Consider the following 20,671-nt stretch of genomic DNA (forward strand, 5'->3'; position numbering starts at 1 on the left):
GCTATTTTGAATGAGATAGTTTTCCTAATTTCTCTTTCAGTGGATTCATTGCTGATGTATAGGAATGCATTTGATTAATAGGTGTTGATTTTATATCCAGCTAGTTTGCTGAATTTATTTTTTAGTTCTAGAAGTTTTTTGGTGGAATTTTTTATATCTTCAGATATAGAATCAGGTCACCAGAAAATAGTGATAGTTTGAGTTCTTCTTTACCTATCTGTACACCTTTAATTTCTTTCTTTTGTCTAATTGCTGTGGCTGGAGTTTCAAGGAGGGAATGCTTTCAATTTTTCTCCATTTTGAATAACGCTGGCCTTGGGTTTAGCATAGATAGCTTTTACAATGTTGAGCTATGTTCCTACTATCCCTAGTTTTTCAAGTGTTTTGAACATGAAGTTGTGCTGTATTTTGTCAAATGCTTTTTCTGAATCTGTTGAGATGATCATAAGATCCTTGTTTCTAAGTCTATTAATATGATGAATTACATTTATTCATTTCCATATGTTGAACCAACCCTGCATCCCTGGGATGAAGCCCATTTGATCATGGTGCACTATCTTTTTAATATGTTTTTGTATGTGATTTGCCAGAATTTTATTGAGAATTTTTGCATCTATGTTTATGAGGGATATTGATCTCAATTTTTCTTTCCTTGATGTGTCTTTGTCTGGTTTTGGTATCAGGGTCATATTAGCTTCATAGAATGAGTTTGGAAGAGTTCCCTCCTTTTCTATTTCATGGAATACTTTGAGAAGTATAGATGTTAATTCTACTTTAAAAGTATTGTAGAACTCAGCTGAGAATCCAACTGGTCCTGGGTTTTTCTTCGTTGGTAGGCTTTTCATGGCATTTTCTATTTCATTACTTAAAATTGATCTGTTTAAATCATGTATGGCCTCCTCATTCAGTTTGGGTAGGTCGTATGTCTCTAGAAATTTGTCAATGTCTTCAATATGTTTTATTTTATTGGAATATAAATTTTCAAAATAGTTTCTAAATATCTTCTGTATTTCAGACATGTTCATTGTGATATTTCCTTTTTCATTTTGTATTTTCATAATTTGAATTTTCTCTTCATTAGAATGGTGAGGGGTTTACCTATTTTATATATATATTTTTCAAAGAACCAATTTTTTTTTGCCAATTTTTTTCAATTATTTCTTTTGTTTCAATTTCAGCTCTGATTTAATTATTTTCTGTCTTCTACTGCTTTGGGGGTTGATTTGTTCTTCTTTTTCTAGGGCTTTTTTCTTTTAAAGAATGAACTTCATGCAATGAACTTTTCTCTTAGTGTCTCAGAGATTTTGATATACTGTATCAGTGTTCTCTTTTACCTCTAAGAATTTTTTATTTCATCCTTGATTTCTTCTACCATCCATTTATCATTCAATAGTGTATTATTTAGTCTCCATTTGTTACAATAGCTTGTATTTTTTATTTTATTATTTATTTCTAATTTCATTCCATTGTGTTCTAATAGAATGCAGAGTATTATCTCTGTTGTTTTGTATTTACCAAGAGTTATTTTGTGACATAATATATGGCCTATTTTAGAAAAGGAGCCATTTGCTGCTGTAAAGAAAGTATATTTGCTGGTTGATGGATAAAATATTCTATATATGTCTGTTAAGTCTAAATTATTGATTGTATCATTTAGTTCTATAATTTCCTTATTTAGTTTTTGTTTGGGAGATCTGTCCAGTAGTGAGAGAACTGTGTTAAAGTCACCCAGTATTATTGTATTGTGGTTTATTTGGTTCTTGAAATTGAGAAGGGTTTGTTTGATGTACATAGATGTTCCATTGTTTAGGGCATAAATATCCATAACTTTTATGTTCTGCTTATATACTTCCCTTAAGAAGTATGAAATGTCCTCCTTTATCTCTTCTGATTAACTTTGGTTTGAAGTCTACTTTATCTGATATGAAGATGGAAACCTCTGCTTGTTGACATAATCCATATAAATGATAAGTTTTCCACATCCTTTCACCTTCAGCCTGTGGATGTCTTTGCCATGAGGTGAGTCTCTTGAAGATAGGATATTGCTGGGTCTAGCTATTTAATCCAATCTACTAGTCTATGTCTTTTGATTGATGAGTTTAGGCTGTTAACATTCAAGGTTATTACTGAGATATGGTTTGTATGCTTTGTCATTTTGATTTATTTCTTGTTTTTGATTTGTCTTAGTTTCTCATTTCTTTGGATGTCCCTTTAGTGTAGATCCTCCCTTTGTTGGTTTTCACTTTTTTTTTCTTCACTTCATCCTCATGGAATATTTTGTTGAGAATTCTCTGTAGTGTAGGCTTTCTTATTGTGAATTCTTTTAATATATATATATTTTTATCATAGAAAGTTTTCATTTCATCTTCAAATATGAAACTTAATTTTGCTGGCCACAAATGCTGCTGCCATACCTGGAGGTCTCTTCTCTGGGCACCTTCTTGGCTACCTCAGATGCTACTCTGTGGTCACTGTCGCTTAACCCAAGGTATCCTGTCAATAAACTCCACCTGCACCGCTATTCCATCGCTGCTGCCTTTGATTCTACTGCTGCTAGCCTGAGGTCACCTGGATATCTTCTTTCTGGGTGATGCTGCCCTTACAGCTGCAACCCCCTGTTGCTGCCCCAGATTCACCTGAAGCTGACACTGCTTCTGACCCCAGAGATTGCCTGGTGATGCTGACCCCAAAGCTTCAGTTGCAGCTACCACTGATGCTGACAACAACCACCACCCTACTGCTGTTACAATGGCCTAGAGGACTGTTATAGGGAGACTCCAGGTTTGGTTGCACATGGCTACAATGATTTTGGGACACCAGCCAGGGCCTGGGATCTGGGTGTTACCAGCACAAGAGCCTCTGTCTTGGGACTCCAGTTGGGACTGCAGGTCCAATGTGGGGGTGCCTGTGGGTTTGGAGGAGCCTGGGGTCTTCCTGCTAAGAGTGGTGGTGGCCCTTCCTTGCTGCTGCATCTCAGGGTTGCTCCTTTTCATGAGTGTATCCCTGGTGGCCTCTCTGCAAAAAGGAGCAGCACTGAGATATTGGGCAAGCAGGTGACTGAGCCTGAGGTATCTGAAGCCCAGATTGGTGGAATAGTGACTGGGTTTTCAATGGCTGATGTGGTTTGGTGATTTTGAGAGATGTCAGAGACAGGGCTGAGACATTGTTGAACACTGACAGAGACAGGTCGACTTTCCAGCAAAATTTATTTTATTTTATTTTTTGATTCATTAATATCTCTACCATATTTAGAACAGATTTTTTAAGCACAAGTGTGTGGAGGACAATGATATATGAAAGGTGTTTTGTATTTTCATTGTATTCTTATGTCTTTAATTTTTTTGTCTTTGTTCCTATTCTTCTACTCTCTTGTCTATTTTCTTTCTAACTTTTCTCCAACCAATAGCTAATCTCTATCAACTCCTCTTTCTTTCTTCCTGTGAATTTTTACTTCTAGATTCTCTCTTCCTTTCTCTCAAATATTGTGTACTACACTTACCTCTGTTCTCTCATTCACCATTTGAAATTGTAAACCATTTTAACAAATTTCCTATTTATACTATAGATAGTTATTGAACTCATCATTTTGGTTTAATGCTAGAAAGCAGTAGACACCTTAGTGGGAGTTATTAGGTTTAAGGATATATATTATCTACATTGGGGTGCTGTTGATATTGGTCTCATCATTAAAAGTGAGGCACTAGAAACTTTCAGGATCACTACAGGTCTACAGGGTAGAAATTTATGCTGCCTTAAATCCATACTTCTAGATGGCAAAACACACTAACAACATATAAAAATAAAAGGGGGAATAAAGTGTCCCAAACAAACCAAGATGTTTCAACAACAGATGCCACTGATAAAACAGTAGAATAATGTCTAAGAAGGAGTTCAGATTGTACACAGTTAAATTGACATGTGAAGTAAAGAATAGTATAAGGAGTGAAATCAAAGAAAATATACAGGAAGTGAAAAATCAATAAAGAGTTAGAGATTGTGGGGAAAAAATCAGAAATCCTCAAAATGAAGGAATCAGTAAACCAAATTATAAATTCAATAGAGAGCATCACCAACAGACTAGACCACTTGGAACACAGAACCACAGACAATGAAGACAAAATATATAATCTTGAAAGTAGGGTTGACTGTGCAGAAAAGTTGGTAAGAAGCCATGAAAAGAACATCCAAGAATTATGGGATAACATGAAAAGACTAAATTTAAGAGAGGTATCAGAATAGATGAAGGAGCAGAGATACAAACCAAAGGAATGCACAATCTTTTCAAAGATATAATAGCAGAAAATTTCCCATACCTAAATAATAGAATGGAAAATCAAATACAAGAGGCTTACAGGACCCAAACTATACAAAATCATAGCAGACCCACATCAAGACACATTACAATGAGAGTGACTAACACAGAATAAAGATAAAATCTTAAAGGCTGTGAGAGGAAAATTAAAATTTCATATAGGGAGAAACTAATTTGGATCTCAACTGATTTCTCAAACCAGATCCTCAAAGCTAGGCAGTCCTGGAATGATATATTTCAAGCTCTGAAAGAAAATCAATGGCATCCAAGAATTTTATATCTGACATCTTGCTCTTTTTGATAAACATGTTCTTCAAAATTCACCTGTATGGTGGGTATGGTAGAAGTTTGTTCCCTTTAATTAAGGATAATTTCCTATTATATGAACATGTCAGTCAATCTTCATGTTAACAAGTTGGCATAGGTTTGAGACTGTTGTTAATGTTTTAGGGACATTCTTGCAACATCCTTTGTAGACGTGTGCATTCACTTGTCTTGAGTATATTCCTAGGTATGAAAGTGGTGAGTCAGAGTTTTTCTGTGCAGTTTAGCTTCAGTGAACACTAAAATAATAGAGTGATGTTTTCTAAAATAGTGAGCATGTTTGCAGTCTACCAACCTGTACCATACAGAAAGGTACTAGTTGCTATAAAACTTCCTGAATAATATTTGATATTGTTAACTTTGTGAAATTGTATTCATATTGGTACATCTTAAAATGGTATTTATTTGATGAGCAATGAAATTGAGCATTTTGATATTTTCCCTTAGGAACAGCTAGTGATCAAATCAAATCATTCTCACCTTTATGCTTTCCTCCATTTTTATATTTTCCCTTAGGAACACAGCACACTTCTGGGTGTGACTGTGAAGGTATTTCAAGAAGTTATTGGCAAGTTGAGGGAAGTGAGTCAAAGACTCAGCCTGAATGTGAGCAAAAAAGTAGGAGAGACCACCATCTCTTCTCTCTCCACTTCCCCACTTGACCAAGTGCGCTGACCCACTTGACCACTGTTCCCTGTGAGTGCCAAATACTAGGTTTCTTAGATTTTGAATGTGAACTTGCACCAGTGAACCTTCAGGGACTTTCATACCTAAGGATACAAACAGGGGAGCATATGGTGCATTTTCTACCCCACAACCCCCACCTTCTTGTACTGAGTAACTACCAGTTTCCTTGGTTCTCCTGAGTGAAAATAGTCATTGGTGAACATTTCAGCCTATGTGACCTTGTGACTGAATCTATTTTTCTACTATACCTAAATATTAGAGATATGTATATAGACATGTACTTGTGTGCATGTATATATGTATGTGTTCTGTTTCTCTGGAGAACATCAAACTTGTACACTGATAAAAAATTCTTTCTAAGATATATATAAAACCCAAAGAACTTAAAAACATCATACCACAGGGACACAGCCACATCAATGTTTATAGAAGCACAATTCATTATAGCTAAATTGTGGAACCAATCTTGATGCCTTTCAGTAGATAAATGGATAAAGAAAATGTGGTGTGTATACACAATGGAATATTACTCAGCAATAAAAGAGAATTAACATTCTTTAGTCCAGTCCAGGTGACAGCAAAATTGACTATCACAGCTAGAAATATGCATTGGAATATCTTCTCTAAGTTGATATCTTGCCAATTTGCTTTCTGTTTTTGAATTTTAATATATTTTTTGAAAAACAAATCAAAAATTTGCATTCATGAGTTCTGCATCTTTGGATTCAATCAATAATAAATTGAACATATTTCAGAAAAAAATGTATCTGTACTGAATATAACAGACTCTTTCCATGACATTATTCTCTAAATAATATAGTAGAACAAAACCACATAAAGAGATGATTTAAAGCATATGAGGGATGGAATTTTCTACATCAGACTAATTAGTGCATCAGCTTTAAATTCACTGTCATAGAAAGTCTCAATTCACATACCACATGCCTGTAATCCCAGCAGTTCAGGAGGTTGAGGCAGGAGGATGGAGTTCAAAGACAGCCTCAGCAAAAGTGAGGTGCTAAGCAACTCATGAGACCCTGTCTCTAAATAAAATCAAAATAGGAGTGGGGATGTGGCTCTGTGGTTAAGTGCCCCTGAATTCAATCCCTGGAACAGAGACTTCCTTCTCTGAAAACTCATGAGCCCGGTCTTTACTGTCCACAGTTCCATCGGCATTCTGGTCTGTGAGTTTTCATCAGAATCACCCATTAAACTCTGCTCACAACAACCTAAAGATTTTCCAACTTGCATTCCTAATCTTTTCAAAATTGTGCCCACAAGTTTCAAAAAGAATCTGAAACATGTGGTTAGGTTAGTTACAGCAACCATGGCACTTCTTGGTATGAATTTTTGTTTTAGTCAACTTTTTCAGAATACCAGTGAAGAAAACAAAGAGGAGGAAAAGTATTTTTTGGCTCATGGATTCAGATGTCTCTGACTACAGATGGCTGACTCCATAGCACTGAGGACATCATGGTGGAAAGACATAGAGGAGGAAAGCAGCTCAGGACATGGCAACAAGCAAGCAGAGAGAGTTCCTCCAACCAGGGACAAAATGTAAACCCAAAGAGACACCCTCAGTGACCTACCTCCTTCAGTTACACCTTGTCTACCTACAGTTGCCATCATTTAATCTGCATTGGTGGATTCATTCACTGACTGGGATAAAACTTTCATAATCCCATCATTTCACCTGGAATATCCTGTAACAACATTTTTCAAACACTGAAAGATAATGGGTGCCAACCAAGAATATTGTATCCAGCAAAACTAAGCTTCAGGTTTGACAATGAAATAAAAATCTTCCATGATAAACAAAAGTTAAAAGAATTCACAGCCAGAAAACCAGCACTGCAAAGCATTTTGAGGAAAACACTACACGAAGAGGAAATGAAAAACAACAACAAAAACCAACAGTGGGAAGTACCTCAGTAAAGAGGTGAGGGATAAAAAACTAATCAAAGAGAAAAAAACAAGCCAAATTTTAAAAAATAATTAAATAAATAAACAAACATGATTGGAAGTACAAAGCATATTCAATAGTAACCCTAAAAGTTAATGGCTTAAATTCACCAATTAAGCAACATAGGCTAGTAATCTGGAATAAAAAAGCAGATCCAATGTGGTGAGCCGTTCCTGCGGACTGTGGTCGCCATTACATGATGGCGCTGGCTCCGCTGTGGTCAGTGAAGGACAACTCCATATCAAAGAGAGTTGGCGTGTTCCCAGCTCCTTATCAGAGAAAGTTGGCGTGTCGTTTTCTAGCACCCTGTGAGAAGGGTACACGTGGCAGCTTCGCATTGGGGTTCGTGGTGCTTTATTAAGGCTAGGAGGGGCATCCGAAGTTTAGTAGAAGAATTATTAGAAGAATATCAAGGGCCTGAATAAACTGCTGAAAGAAGATTCCTGAGTCGCGTCTTCCTTGCGGGCAAGGGGGGTCGCGACAATCCAACAATATGCTGCCTTCAGGAGACTCATCTGATAGAAAAAGACATACACAGGCTGAAGGTGAAGGGTTGGGAAAAATCATACCACACACATGGACCTTGGAAGCAAGCAGGTGTGGCTATACTCATATCAAATAAAATTGACTTCAAGTCTAAATTAATCAAAAGGGATAAAGAAGGACACTATATATTGTTAAAGGGAACCATTCACCAATAAGACATAACAATTATCAATTTATATGCTCCAAACAATGGTGCTGCTATGTTCATAAAACAAACTCTCCTCAAGTTCAAGGGACAAATTGACTACAACACAATAATTATGGGTGACTTCAACACACCTCTCTCACCACTGGACAGATATTCCAAACAAAAGTTGAATAAAGAAACTATAGAACTCAATTACACAATTAATAACCTAGACTTAACTGACTTATATAGAATATATCAACCATCAGCAAGCAGATATACTTTTTTTTCTCAGCAGCACATGGATACTTCTCAAAAATAGACCATATATTATGCCATAGGGTAACTTTTAGCAATTATAAAGGAGTAGAGATAATACCATGCATCTTTTCTGATCATAATGGAATGAAATTGGAAATCAACAATAAAAGAAGGAGGGAAAAATCCTTCATCACTTGGAGATTGAACAATATGTTACTGAATGATCAATGGGTTACAGAAGACATCAAGGAGGAAATTAAAAAAATCATAGAGACAAATGAAAACACAGACACAACATATCAGAATCTATGGGACACAATGAAAGCAGTTGTAAGAGGAAAATTCATTGCTTGTAGTTCATTCCTCAGAAAAAGGAAAAACCAACAAATAAATTATCTCACACTTCATCTCAAAGCCCTTGAAAATGAAGAGCAAAGTAACAGCAAATGTAGTAGAAGGCAAGAAATAATTAAAATCACAGCTGAAATCAATGCAATTGAAACAAAAGAAACAACTGAAAAAATTGACAAAACTAAAAGTTATTTTTTCAAAAATAAATAAGATTGACAGACCCTTAGCCATGCTAACAAAGAGAAGAAGAGAGGGAACTCAAATTACTAGCATACAGGATGAAAAAGGCAATATCACAATACACAGATAATAACTAGAAATTATTTTAAAATCTTATATGCCAATAAAATAGAATATAGTGAAGGCATCAATAAATTTCTTAAGTCATATGATCTGCCCAGATTGAGTCAGGAGGATATACACAAGTTAAACAGAATAATATCAATTGAGGAAATAGAAGAAGCCATCAAAAGATTACCAATCAAGAAAAGCCCAGGACTGGATGGGTATACAGCAGAGTTTTACAAAACCTTTAAAGAAGAACTAATACCAATACTTTTCAAACAGAAAAAGAGGGAGTACTTCCAAATTTATTCTACTAGGCCAACATCACCCTGATTCCTAAACCAGATAAACACACTTCAAAGAAAGAAAACTACAGACCAATATCTCTAATGAACATAGATGCAAAAATCCTCAATAAAATTCTGGCAAATCGGATACAAAAACACCAAAAAGATTGTGTACCATGATCAAGTAGGATTCATACCTGGGATGCAAGGCTGGTTCAATATACGGAAATCAATAAATGTAATCCACCACATCAATAGACTTAAAGATAAGAACCATATGAACATCTCAAGAGATGCTGAAAAAGCATTTGACAATATACAGCATCCCTTTATGTTCAAAACATTAGAAAAACTAGAGATAACAGGAACTTACCTCAACATTGTAAAAGCTATTTATGCTAAGGCTCAGGCTAGCATCATTCTAAATGGAGAAAAACTGAAGACATTCCCTCTAAAATCTGTAACAAGACAGGGATGCCCTCTCTCACACTCCTATTCAACATAGTTCTCAAAACACTGGCCAGAGCAATAAGACAGACGATAGAAATTAAAGGCATAAAAACAGGAGAAGAAGAACTGAAATTAGCACCATTTGTGGATGACATGATCCTATACCTAATGGACCCAAAATGTTCTACCAAGAATATTCTAGAACTAGTAAATGAATTCAGCAAAGTGTCAGGATATAAAATCAACACTCAAGTCTAAGGGATTCCTGTATATCAGTGACAAACCCTCTGAAAGGGAAATCAGGACAACCACCCCCTTCACAATATCCCCCCCCAAAAAAATACTTAGGAATCAACCTAACAAAAGAGGTGAAAGACCTTTACAATGAAAACTACAGAACCCTAAAGAGAGAATAGAAGAAGACCTTAGAAGATGGAAAGACATACCTTGTTCATGGATAGACAGAATTAATATCATTAAAATGGCCACATTACCAAAAGTACCCTATAGGTTTAATGCAATGCCAATCAAAAGACCACGGCATTCCTCACAGAAATAGAAAAAGCAATCATGAAATTCATATGGAGAAATAAAAGACCCAGAATAGCTAAAGCAATTCTAAGCAGGAAGTGTGAATCAGGCGGTATAGCGATACTAGTTTTCAAACTATATTACAGAGCAATAGTAACAAAAACAGCATGGTACTGGTACCAAAACAGGCGGGTGGACCAATGGTACAGAATAGAGGACACAGAGACCAATCGACAAAATTACAACTATCTTATATTTGATAAAGGGGCTAAAAGCATGCAATGGAGGAAGGATAGCATCTTCAACAAATGGTGCAGGGAAAACTGGAAATCCATATGCAACAAAATGAAATTGAATCCCTTTCTCTCACCATGCACAAAGGTTAACTCAAAATGGATCAAGGAGCTAGAAATGAAACAAGAGACTCTGCATCTAACAGAAGAAAAAGTTGGCCCTAGTCTCCATCTCGTGGGGTCGGGCTCCAAATTCCTTCATAGGACACCTGTAGCACAAGAGTTAAAATTAAGAATCAACAAATGGGATGTATTCAAACTAAAAAGCTTTTTTTCTCAGCAAGAGAATAAGTGAGGTAAATAGGGAGCCTACACCCTGGAACAAATTTTTACCCCTCACACTTCAGATAGAGCACTAATCTCCAGAATATACAAAGAACTCAAAAAGTTATAAAACAAACAAACAAACAAAAAAACATAACCCAATCAACAAATGGGCCAATGATCTAAACAGACACTTCACAGAGGAGGATATACAATCAATGAACAAATACACAAAAAAGTGGTCACCATCTCTAGCAGTCAGAGAAATGCAACTTAAAACCACTCTAAGATACCATCTCACTCCAGTAAGAATGGCAGCCATTATGAAGTTAAACAACAACAAGTGCTGGCGAGGATGTGGGGAAAAGGGTACACTTGTACTTTGTTGGTGGGACTGCAAATTGGTGCAGCCAATTTGGAGGGCAGTATGGAGATTCCCTGGAAAGCTGGGAATGGAACCACCATTTGACCCAGCTATTCCCCTTCTCAGACTATACCCAAAAGACCTAAAAAGAGCATACTACAGGGACATAGGTACATCAATGTTCATAGCAGCACAATTCACAATGATTGTGGAACCAACCTAGATGCCCTTCAACAGATGAATGGATAAAAAATGTGGCATTTATACACAATGGAATATTACTCAGCACTAAAAAATAACAAATCGTGGAATTTGCAGGGAAATGGATGGCATTAGAGCAGATTATGTTAAGCAAAGTTAGCCAATCCCTAAAAAAAAAAAAATGCCGAATGTCTTCTCTGATATAAGGGAGGTGGCTCAAAACAGAGTAGGGAGGAAGACCATGAGAAGAAGATTACCATGAAATAAGGAAAAGAGGTGGTAGGGAATGGGAGGGAGAAGGGGAATTGTATGGAAGATGGAAGGAGACCCTCATGGTTACACAAAATACATATACGCTAGTGTGAGGGGGAAGGGAAGAAAATAAAAAGAAAGAGATAAGTGTCACAGCAGAATGGGTAGAGAGAGGTTATGGGAGGGGAGGGGAGGGGGGATAGGGAGGACAGCAGAATACAACTGACACTAAGATTGCTGTATGTATACACATGGATGTATAACCAGTGTGATCCTGCAATTTGTATATGTGGAAAATTGAGAATTCATAACTTATTTGAATCAAATGTATGATATGTCAAGATCATTGTAATGTCTTGAACAACTAATGATATAAAAAGAATATTTGGAGTTCCAGAAAGAGAGAGCAGAAAAAATTGGGCAGAAAGAACATTCAAACACATGTTGTTTGAAAAACCAAAATAATTAGTAATCATCAGAAGGGTTTAAAATAAATACAATGTAATCCTGGATAGAAATATGAAGCTGGAAAGAGGACACATATGTATAAATGAAGATTAGCCTTGGCTGCATGTAAGAGCCAGAGCAATATCATGTAATTTGAGGTGCATACATAAGAGCAATGTGAGAGAAATTAACAAAAAGGGGATGTGATTGGAATTAAAGGACCTAGTAGTTTTAGAAAACAGGCATCATGTGATGTTAGGTAGGTAATGAAATCTCTTGTAAGTGAATCCGTAATTACCTATTTAATGTAACAGAAGTTTGACACCATGAATGTACAGTGCACAGCATAATTTAAATCTGTGAAGATTTAAATCTGATGTGCTCATAAATTGCATGTGGTTGTGTACATTGGAAAAAAAATATCATGAAAAGTGTTTGCTATGCCCAAGTTTTATAAGAGCATCAGTAAATTCCAAGGATTATAACCAAGATATACAAGTGAATATGTCCACAAAGAGATACGTAGATGACTGTGCATAAAAAATCTAACTTTATGGCCGATTTTTGGATACAACCTAACTGACTTAACTACAAATGTATAGATTGTGGAATATTCACAGAACAACTGTATATAACAACTATAACATTTACTATTTTGCAGCAGGAATCCACTGTATCTCAAACAGAAAGATAAGAGAAAGATGCTAGAAACGAAAGTATGCTTACTTCAGTGTACATGATGTTCCAATCCAGGAACAAGAAAACTATTCGACAATCTGCAGAGTAACAATTTCCTTGCTAGAGGTTAGAGACAAATGTTGACTTGGAAGACATACAAAGGAAGTTTGGAGAGCTCTATATCTTGATCTGAAAGATGAATATACAAAAAATGCTTGTTTGTACAATTCATATTTCTTCAATTTATACAGTGTGCCTTTTCTGTGTTTGAAGACCAAACTATGCCCTTATGTTATATGAACATCTACTAAAGGTGGCATATTTACAGACATACTACTTTTAAAGAAGCATAAAATGTACCCAGAAAAATGCTAAAAGCCTTGAAAACTGGGAGAGGAAATAGTTCACTAAAACTATATTTCAAATAATTAGAAGTATAAATATAAGATGTGTGTATAAATTATATGTATAAATATAAGAGACTATAACAGGAGACATGCAATGTTTTGAAATATCTGTTGAAGAAGACACAACAGTTGCTCCAAATAGTGGAAGACTGTTGAGCTGGAGCAGAAAGCTGGAGACCTATCAGAATGAGGTGAAATACAACATAAAAAAATCATTAAAAAGTTCAAGACTTGATAGAATTATGAAAATTCTACAAGGTATGAGATTGACACATGGAGAGGATATTGAGAATGCTAAGGAGAAGTGAGTCAAAAGGAACAAAAAGAATTAGCAATTTCATCCATGTGACTTACAAATACTTTCTCCCATTCAGTGGGTTGCCTTTTCACTCTGTTGATAAGAGTTTTTGAGACTCTCTGATGCACGTATGTTTTTAACTAATTTTTACTCTTAATGATGCTGGTTTTAGTGTCAATCCAAGAAATAACTGCCAAATCCAATGTCATGAAACATTTCCCTGTATTTTCTTTTTCAGTTTTTGCTCTTACTCTTAGGTCAATAATTTTTTTGTATGATTTTGAGTTATTTGTTTATTCATGGATCAAGTTAAGTATTCAACTTAATTCATTTTTAGTATCTGATTTTCCCTACACACTTTACTGAAAAGATTGTCCTCTCTCCCATTCAACTGTGTCCCTGGCTGAGCATCATTAAACCTTAAATGTGAAGTTTTCTTTGTGAACTCTGGAGCTCACAGCTGGGTGTCTGTGTTTATGCCAATACTGTGAAGATGGAATCTTTTAATTTTTAATTTGTTTGATTGATGTATAATTCACAAGTATATTTTTTGGTCATTTTCATAATTTTCAGTTGGATTAATGATTTTTGTTTTGCTTTCTTTTTTGTTGTCTATGTAGTTGTGTTAGTTCCTCATATATTTTGGATATTAACCCATTATTAGTTATATGGTTTACAAATATTTTCTACCATTCTATGGGCTGTCCTTTTATTCTGTCAATAGCTTCTTTTCTGTGATGAAGCATCCTAGGTTGCTGCAGTCCCATTTGGTTATATTTTGGAGAGAGAGAGAGAGAGAGAGAGAGAGAGAGAGAGAGAGAGAGAGAGAGAGAGAGAGAGAATTTTTTAATATTTATTTTTTAGTTTTTGGCAGACGCATCTTTGTGTGTGGTGCTGAGGATCGAACCCAGGCCGAACACATGCCAGGCGAGCACATTACCACTTGAGCCACATCCCCAGCCCCTCATTTGCTTATTTTTGATTTTGTTATTTTAGCTTTTGATGTGACATAAAAAACAATTATTACTAATACCAACATGATAGAGATTTCCCACATGCTTTCTCTAGGAGCATGCCTGCATATGTTATTTTATATGTATTGCTGATTCTTCATAATTATTTTGCTTGGATGTGTTTTGATGAGCCAGCGTTCAAATATCTAGATCCTCTGAAGGTTGAAGGTAGTTGACACTTTGAAATGCATTTCAACACTGGGTTATTCTTAGCTCTTGAACAGGAAACACAAGAGAAAGTGAAGTTCACTACTGTGAGGTCTGCTTCCTTAAGGCCGAGGGTCACCCTCCAGCAGTTGTGCTGCATTGATTGTTGTCATAAGACAAAAATTAGGCACTAAATAATCCATTCATTTCTTGTATCTTTCTTGCTCTTAATTTTTGTTTTTTTCTTACTATGGAAAAAAAGGAAGGAAACATTTGATTGACAAATAATATTAAATGGATGAATTTCATCTTAAGTTTCCTGAGTATCTTGAATTTCCCTTATTGAAAATTCATATAACTCTTTTGTTGATTCTTGGACTTCAGTATGAAAGGAGAAGGAATAAATATGAAACTGTTCATGTTACAGTCTCAATGTCTTATCTAAAATAAAAAAGCAAAACCTTTTTCTTTTATCTTCTTGGCATATTCTATAAATTTTTATGAGGAAAACTTAAAAGAAGCTTTAAGTACAGTTTAAAACATTGAAATTCACAGTCTTCAAAATCTTTTTGGGTTCTCTATTCCTCATCTCACCAGTGAACCATATTTATAGACACCTTCTTTGGAGGACAGAGGCCTGTGTCCTCAAAAATGTAAACTGACATGGAATCTTAGGAGACCAGGAAGAGAACTTGTAAGACACTGAATGATTAGGTAGTAAATGGAATATTGCTTCACTGCAGTTTGGTGTGGGTGAGCTAGGCTTAGCAGAGAGATTAATATCTACAGAAGAAAATCCATATTCTTCCCATGATGTCTAACCTTAAAGGTAAATATTATTTTTTGTCAATTATCTGTTCGAGCCTTGTTAAAGAGTCTTAGTTTGGTACATTTTCCCAAAATATATTAAAAACAATCTTTATTTTTGTGAAATCATGTGTACAATTTCATTTGTTTGTTTGTTTTAGCGATTGAATATGACTTTGGGTTAAATTATCTAAGATTACTTTGTGGTTCAAACTCATCTTTCCATTTCCCAGGATTTGTTTTTTTCTTCCAGGATTGTGACTCCCCTTTTTATGTAAAAGCCATTTTCCATGACCTGTTGAATTCAATATTAAGTGTGTCGATAACAAATGATAAAAGGTGAAGTTGCTTCCCTATTGAGGTGACTAGCCACATGGTAGAATGATCCCTGAGCAGGCACCGTTTTTAAATGAAGGCCCAGGAAAATGTCAGTGCTGGCACAGGGTGCCCCAAGACACTACTGCCTAGGATGCAATTGTTGTTCTTTTCTTACAGGGAATCTCCCTTGCATCTTGATTTAAGGCTGTTGCTCCCCACACAGGCCAGAGGAGAGATGAGTGACCTCACACAGTGATAAGGAGCAGAATCCTGAAGGACCTGGTTCTGTAGGATCAGATAGAATGTAAGACTGTTACCAGAGTTTTTCTTAACACCACTTATTTAAAAAAACTTTTTTTCTTTTATTTTTCATTCTGTACCAGTAAATTGAGAAGTTCTTTTACTAATAAACACCTGTGGGTTATCTGGTATTTGTAAGGAAGTTATGATGGGAAATACATCAAATCGTAACAACTCACCACAAGGAATTTCATATCTATTACCTAAGGCATGGAATTATATCTTCTTTTCCTCTTACTTAAATGGGGCTTTCAGCTTTCGATGTGCAAGAGACAGACTCATGCTTTTATCCTTTTCATGATCTTCAAAAGAATGCTTTTGTGGATTTTAGGTCCCATGGAAAGCAGCTTCCAAAACCTGCATCTAACATTCTCCAGCACTGTAGCTGGGATGCAGATGAAAGAGTCTTCAACTGGCTCAAGACCACCTTTGCATCTGGAGGCTTCCCCCATCAGACTTGTGGGTATGAGAGCTGTGTCCTTTTCCACATTACCTGGGAGCAAAACAAGCTGGACAGCATTCAGCTCTCAGATTAATCCTAGACACCCTGCACTGTCTGGGACTTGCTGTCTTAGAGTGGCAGCTCAAAAATCATGTGACCATGTTCTAACCAGGTGCTGTCACATGGTTCTTCCATATTTCCACAAACAAACTGACTTAATCTGTATCTATGTACCAGCAAGAGATGTTTTATGTCACCTTGTACACAGAGGAGGGCCTGTCCTGCTGTCTCCTCCCACTTCATCCAGCAGGTTGTCTCACCCCACTGCACCCACCATGGGATTTGCATACTGTCCCATGGGAAGGCTCTTTCTTACAAATCTGAGAAAATGCTCAGCTCTAATCTGGCCTTGGCTCACCAGGGCTGCTCAACTTAACCTTCTGCTGTGCCCTGCTCAGCTCCTGGGGCTGCTGATGCTCTGGGTCCCTGCTGAGGCCGAGGGATTTAGGAAAAGAGAATGGGGTAGAAGGGTCCCATTTCTTGTCATATTTATTCTTTCCTTGCAGTAGAGGCAAGTATTTTGTGTTCCATGGAATGGTATTTCATACTTTTCTTGTTAGAATTAGGATCCACTTAACAATGACCAATGCCCTAATGGAGATCTTGGATAACACAGAACACATTGTGACTTATATATAAAATAGCAAATTATTTCTTACAGGTTTATGTTTTCTTGGTATGAATCAGAAAATTATTTGATATTTTTTAGCATTAGCATCCACTCAACAATAACCAGTGTTCTAATGAAAATCATGAATAACAAATAGCACTTTTTGACTTATATATAAAATAGCAAATTATTTTTGTAGGTTTATTTTTTCCTGGCATGCATCAGAAAATATTGAAATAAGTAGCAGACTGAAAATAATGAATATTGATCACAGTATTGGTACGTAACCTTGCTTTTCTGTCATCATTTCAGGATCCAGTGGCAATGTTGTTATGACCCAGACTCCTGTCTCCAAGCCTGTCACCCCTGGACAGCCCCCTGCCATCTCCTACATAGTAATGGAAACACCTATTTGTGTTAGTTTCTTCAGAAGCCAGGCAAGTCTCCAAAGCTTCTCATCTACAAAGTTTCCAACCAATTCTCTAGGGTCCCAGATGAGTTCAGCGTTAGTGGGTCAGGGACAGATTTTGCACTGAGAATCAGCAGGGAGGAGGCTGAGGACGCTGGAGTGTATTACTGCAGGCAAGGTACACAAGCTCCTCCCACAGTGTGCATTCCCAATCAAAAATCTCTTTGCTATGGTGACTCAGCAAATATACTTTATGTCCCCAACAGGAAGCAGGATCTGAGGTTTCTATTACTGCGTTCTTTCTATCACACTGTGTTCTGACATGTGACTGATATGGCCCCGTATTATATCAGATGCAAATTTGGAAAACTACTTTAAACAGATCTGTTGAAAGCTATATGTGCTGCTTGTCTAACAACAGTTTTTTTTTTTTTTTTTTGAGTCTGCGTGAGAGGAAGATGCTGAGGAACTCAGGGAACAGGCTGACAGCTCATGATTCACATATTCAGGCTTCTTCCTCATTTGCCCACATTTGTTGAGAAATTACTCCACATGACAAGCAGGTCATTGGTGCACATCAATGGAACAGGAGTCCAGTACCTGCTAGAAATGAATGGTGGGCTGTTATTTTTCACATATTTAGTAATATTCAGAAATTCCATTTTCTCACTGACCTAATTTCTCACATCAACTTTACCATCTACCCTTTTGATGAACATGTTTAGGAAATCATATGATATACCAACCCTTAGAGAAGGAAGAAGTGGATTATTTATAGCAATGTTTGCCTTTTGAGCACAATCAAGGCAGATATAGATCCTAATCCAACATATTTTATTTGTCCCAGTTACTGTTCACTGATTGAAAAGGCAGTTCACCCCATTCTTATTGTGAGTTTTGAAAATAAAGGGCAGAAACTGAATAATGAAGAACAAGTATACACCATGTAGCACAGGAAAAATAGAGGTTTTTATTTTTTACCTCAAATTTTAGGAATTTTATAAATATCTTCAACAGTTTTCAAGATGAGAATTTTAATCTTTTGCTAAAAGAAAATATAAAAGTGGATTATTTTCATGACATCATCATTACATGGAATTGAATTTGATTTTATTTTACTTGTAAATGGATACAGATGGTTTGCTTTCAACAGGTCTATTTGAAGAAGTGCTCCAAATTTACATCTGATGTAACAATGGGTCATTTCAGTCACATGTCAGAACACAGTGTGATACACAGAATGCAGCGATAGAAACCTAAGATCCTGCTTCCCATTGGGGACAGAAAGTAATCTGAAATGATTTTATATCAAGAGTTTGGATCATGGCAAGTCCATTTAAAATCCTAATGGTTCATATCCATTAGGTTTAAAAATTGTGTGAGGGTATCTGTATGAATTTCTGGTGAAATGTTAGTCTTCTCTCCTTAACTTGTTCCACAAATCATTTGCATTTCCTACAGAATCCTGCCCAGTGACAGATGGAAGAAGATCAGCTTCAAGAATGTGAAAGAGAGCTGGGGATGTGGCTCAAAGGAAGAACGCTCACCTTGAATGTGGAAGGCACTGAGTTCGACCCTCAGCACCACATAAAGATAAAATAAAGATATCGTGTCTAGCTACAAATAAAAGTATTTTTTAAAAATGTGAAAGAAAGAATCCACAGTCAAGACACTGGGTCCACAGACCCAAAATCCCACACGTTATTGTGACATCTACCTGCCATGAGAATGCCAACAAACTTGACTTTTAAAATAAAGCCCAGAGGCCAGATCTCAGAAGCCCTGAGGAAGTATCTATGTCCTGCCCAGGAGGGACCCTAAATCTTGGGAGCTGTGCCCAGCTCAGGCCCAGGACTGCTGGGGCTCTGTACTCACTGGGCCAAGTCTTCCCATCAGCAATTTATGAGCATTTTTAATTTCACTTTGTGATCTATAATGACCACAACCTGGCAATGATGACAGTTCCCTGAGGACTCATGGAGTGGGGTCAGAACTAAGGGTCAGCAGTGGGCCAGGATGTGTGAGAGGGCAGGGCCACAGCTCTGAGGACTGTGCAGCCCTGTGTGCAGTGAGGGTGACTTGCCTCGTGAATTCAGAGGAGGCGCCACTGAGTGATGTGCCCTCAGATGGGGTCCTGTGAGTCTTAACTCTACTTCCAATACAAAATACCAAGAAACCCAAGCACACAGACAAGAGTCTCCTCCTTGCTCAAGTGCTGTGGGTTCCCCTTTAGTGTCACTTACCCACAATGCAACAAGTGTAATCAAGGGGCTTTGCCCATGAGATTGTCTTCCTAAGAAAAACTCTGGGGCTAGATCTTCTTCAGTGAAACTGTATCTGTCTCTTGTCAAATCCAACACCAGGTGATAAAAACATGGGAATACTGGGAGCAGAGAGGACAGCCACCCACTCAGGGATGGCAAGCCCTCTCTCTCCTCCTGAGTTTCCTGCAGCTGTTGCAACATATCCCAGGACCTCTCGGGCTCCACACAGCACACATGGAGCCCACGGTTCTGGAGGTCACAGGCTCTCTCAGGCGGTGTTCCATCTGGAGGCTCCCGAGGAGAGAATCTTAGTCTGCCTTTCCTCCTCCAAGATGCTCCCAATCCCTGATCCTTGCCCCTTCCTTCATCACGGCATCATCCTCCTCATTGTCACTTCCCCTTCAGTGTTGGCTGTCACAAGGCCAATCTATAAAGAGACTAGAATAAAATGTGACTCGGGGTCCTCTGGCTTGAGGATTTAAAAGCTGGTGATTTGATTTCACTGCATCTACACTGGCCCTCATGTTGCACAGATATTTGATAAAGACTGCTCTGATCTTGGACAAACAGAAAGGAATCACTCCATAAATCCAATCTAGGAGACATTGGTAAAGGAAAATAAATATTTCTGGAATTTTCTTAATAATAGAGGAGGAGAGGTGAGATCTCGGACCAGGGATGCCCTGCAGGAATAGGATCTGTTTCTCTCCTGGGTTGTGTCCCAGGACAAAGAGGACTATGCAGTCACTCCATTACGAGCCACACTGCTGAGGATGGTGGCAGCTCAAGCCCACATGGAAACAGAGAAAATGCCCCTGGTGACTCCAGCTGAGCTGAGGGGCTGGGATGTGTGCCTCTCCTGCCATTGCCCTCTGGAACTGTCCTGGGAGTGGTCAGCCCAGGCCCTGTGTCTGCCTTGTGTGCAGCACAGCTGCCACCTGAGCCTCAGAGAGCAGACTGAGCATAGGTGTCC

At 37.3% G+C, this 20,671-nt stretch overlaps 2 long non-coding RNA genes across 2 annotated transcripts in view; both read left to right on the forward strand.

The window, feature by feature from the left end:
• LOC144372053 (uncharacterized) overlaps positions 1 to 15,869 on the forward strand; it is a 70,541-nt gene extending 54,672 nt beyond the window's left edge. Inside the window, exon 5 of the long non-coding RNA XR_013432093.1 lies at positions 15,791 to 15,869. This is a non-coding gene — a long non-coding RNA (uncharacterized LOC144372053). The remainder of the gene's footprint in view (positions 1 to 15,790) is intronic.
• Position 15,870: 1 nt separating this feature from the next.
• Positions 15,871 to 19,085, forward strand: LOC144372054 (uncharacterized). The gene is made up of 4 exons (XR_013432095.1): positions 15,871 to 15,917; positions 16,245 to 16,376; positions 17,338 to 17,462; positions 18,896 to 19,085. It is a non-coding gene; the product is annotated as an uncharacterized LOC144372054 (long non-coding RNA).
• The last annotated feature ends 1,586 nt before the right edge of the window (positions 19,086 to 20,671 follow it).

This window comes from Ictidomys tridecemlineatus, chromosome Y (assembly GCF_052094955.1).
Source record: "Ictidomys tridecemlineatus isolate mIctTri1 chromosome Y, mIctTri1.hap1, whole genome shotgun sequence".
Taxonomy (NCBI): Eukaryota; Metazoa; Chordata; class Mammalia; order Rodentia; family Sciuridae; genus Ictidomys; species Ictidomys tridecemlineatus.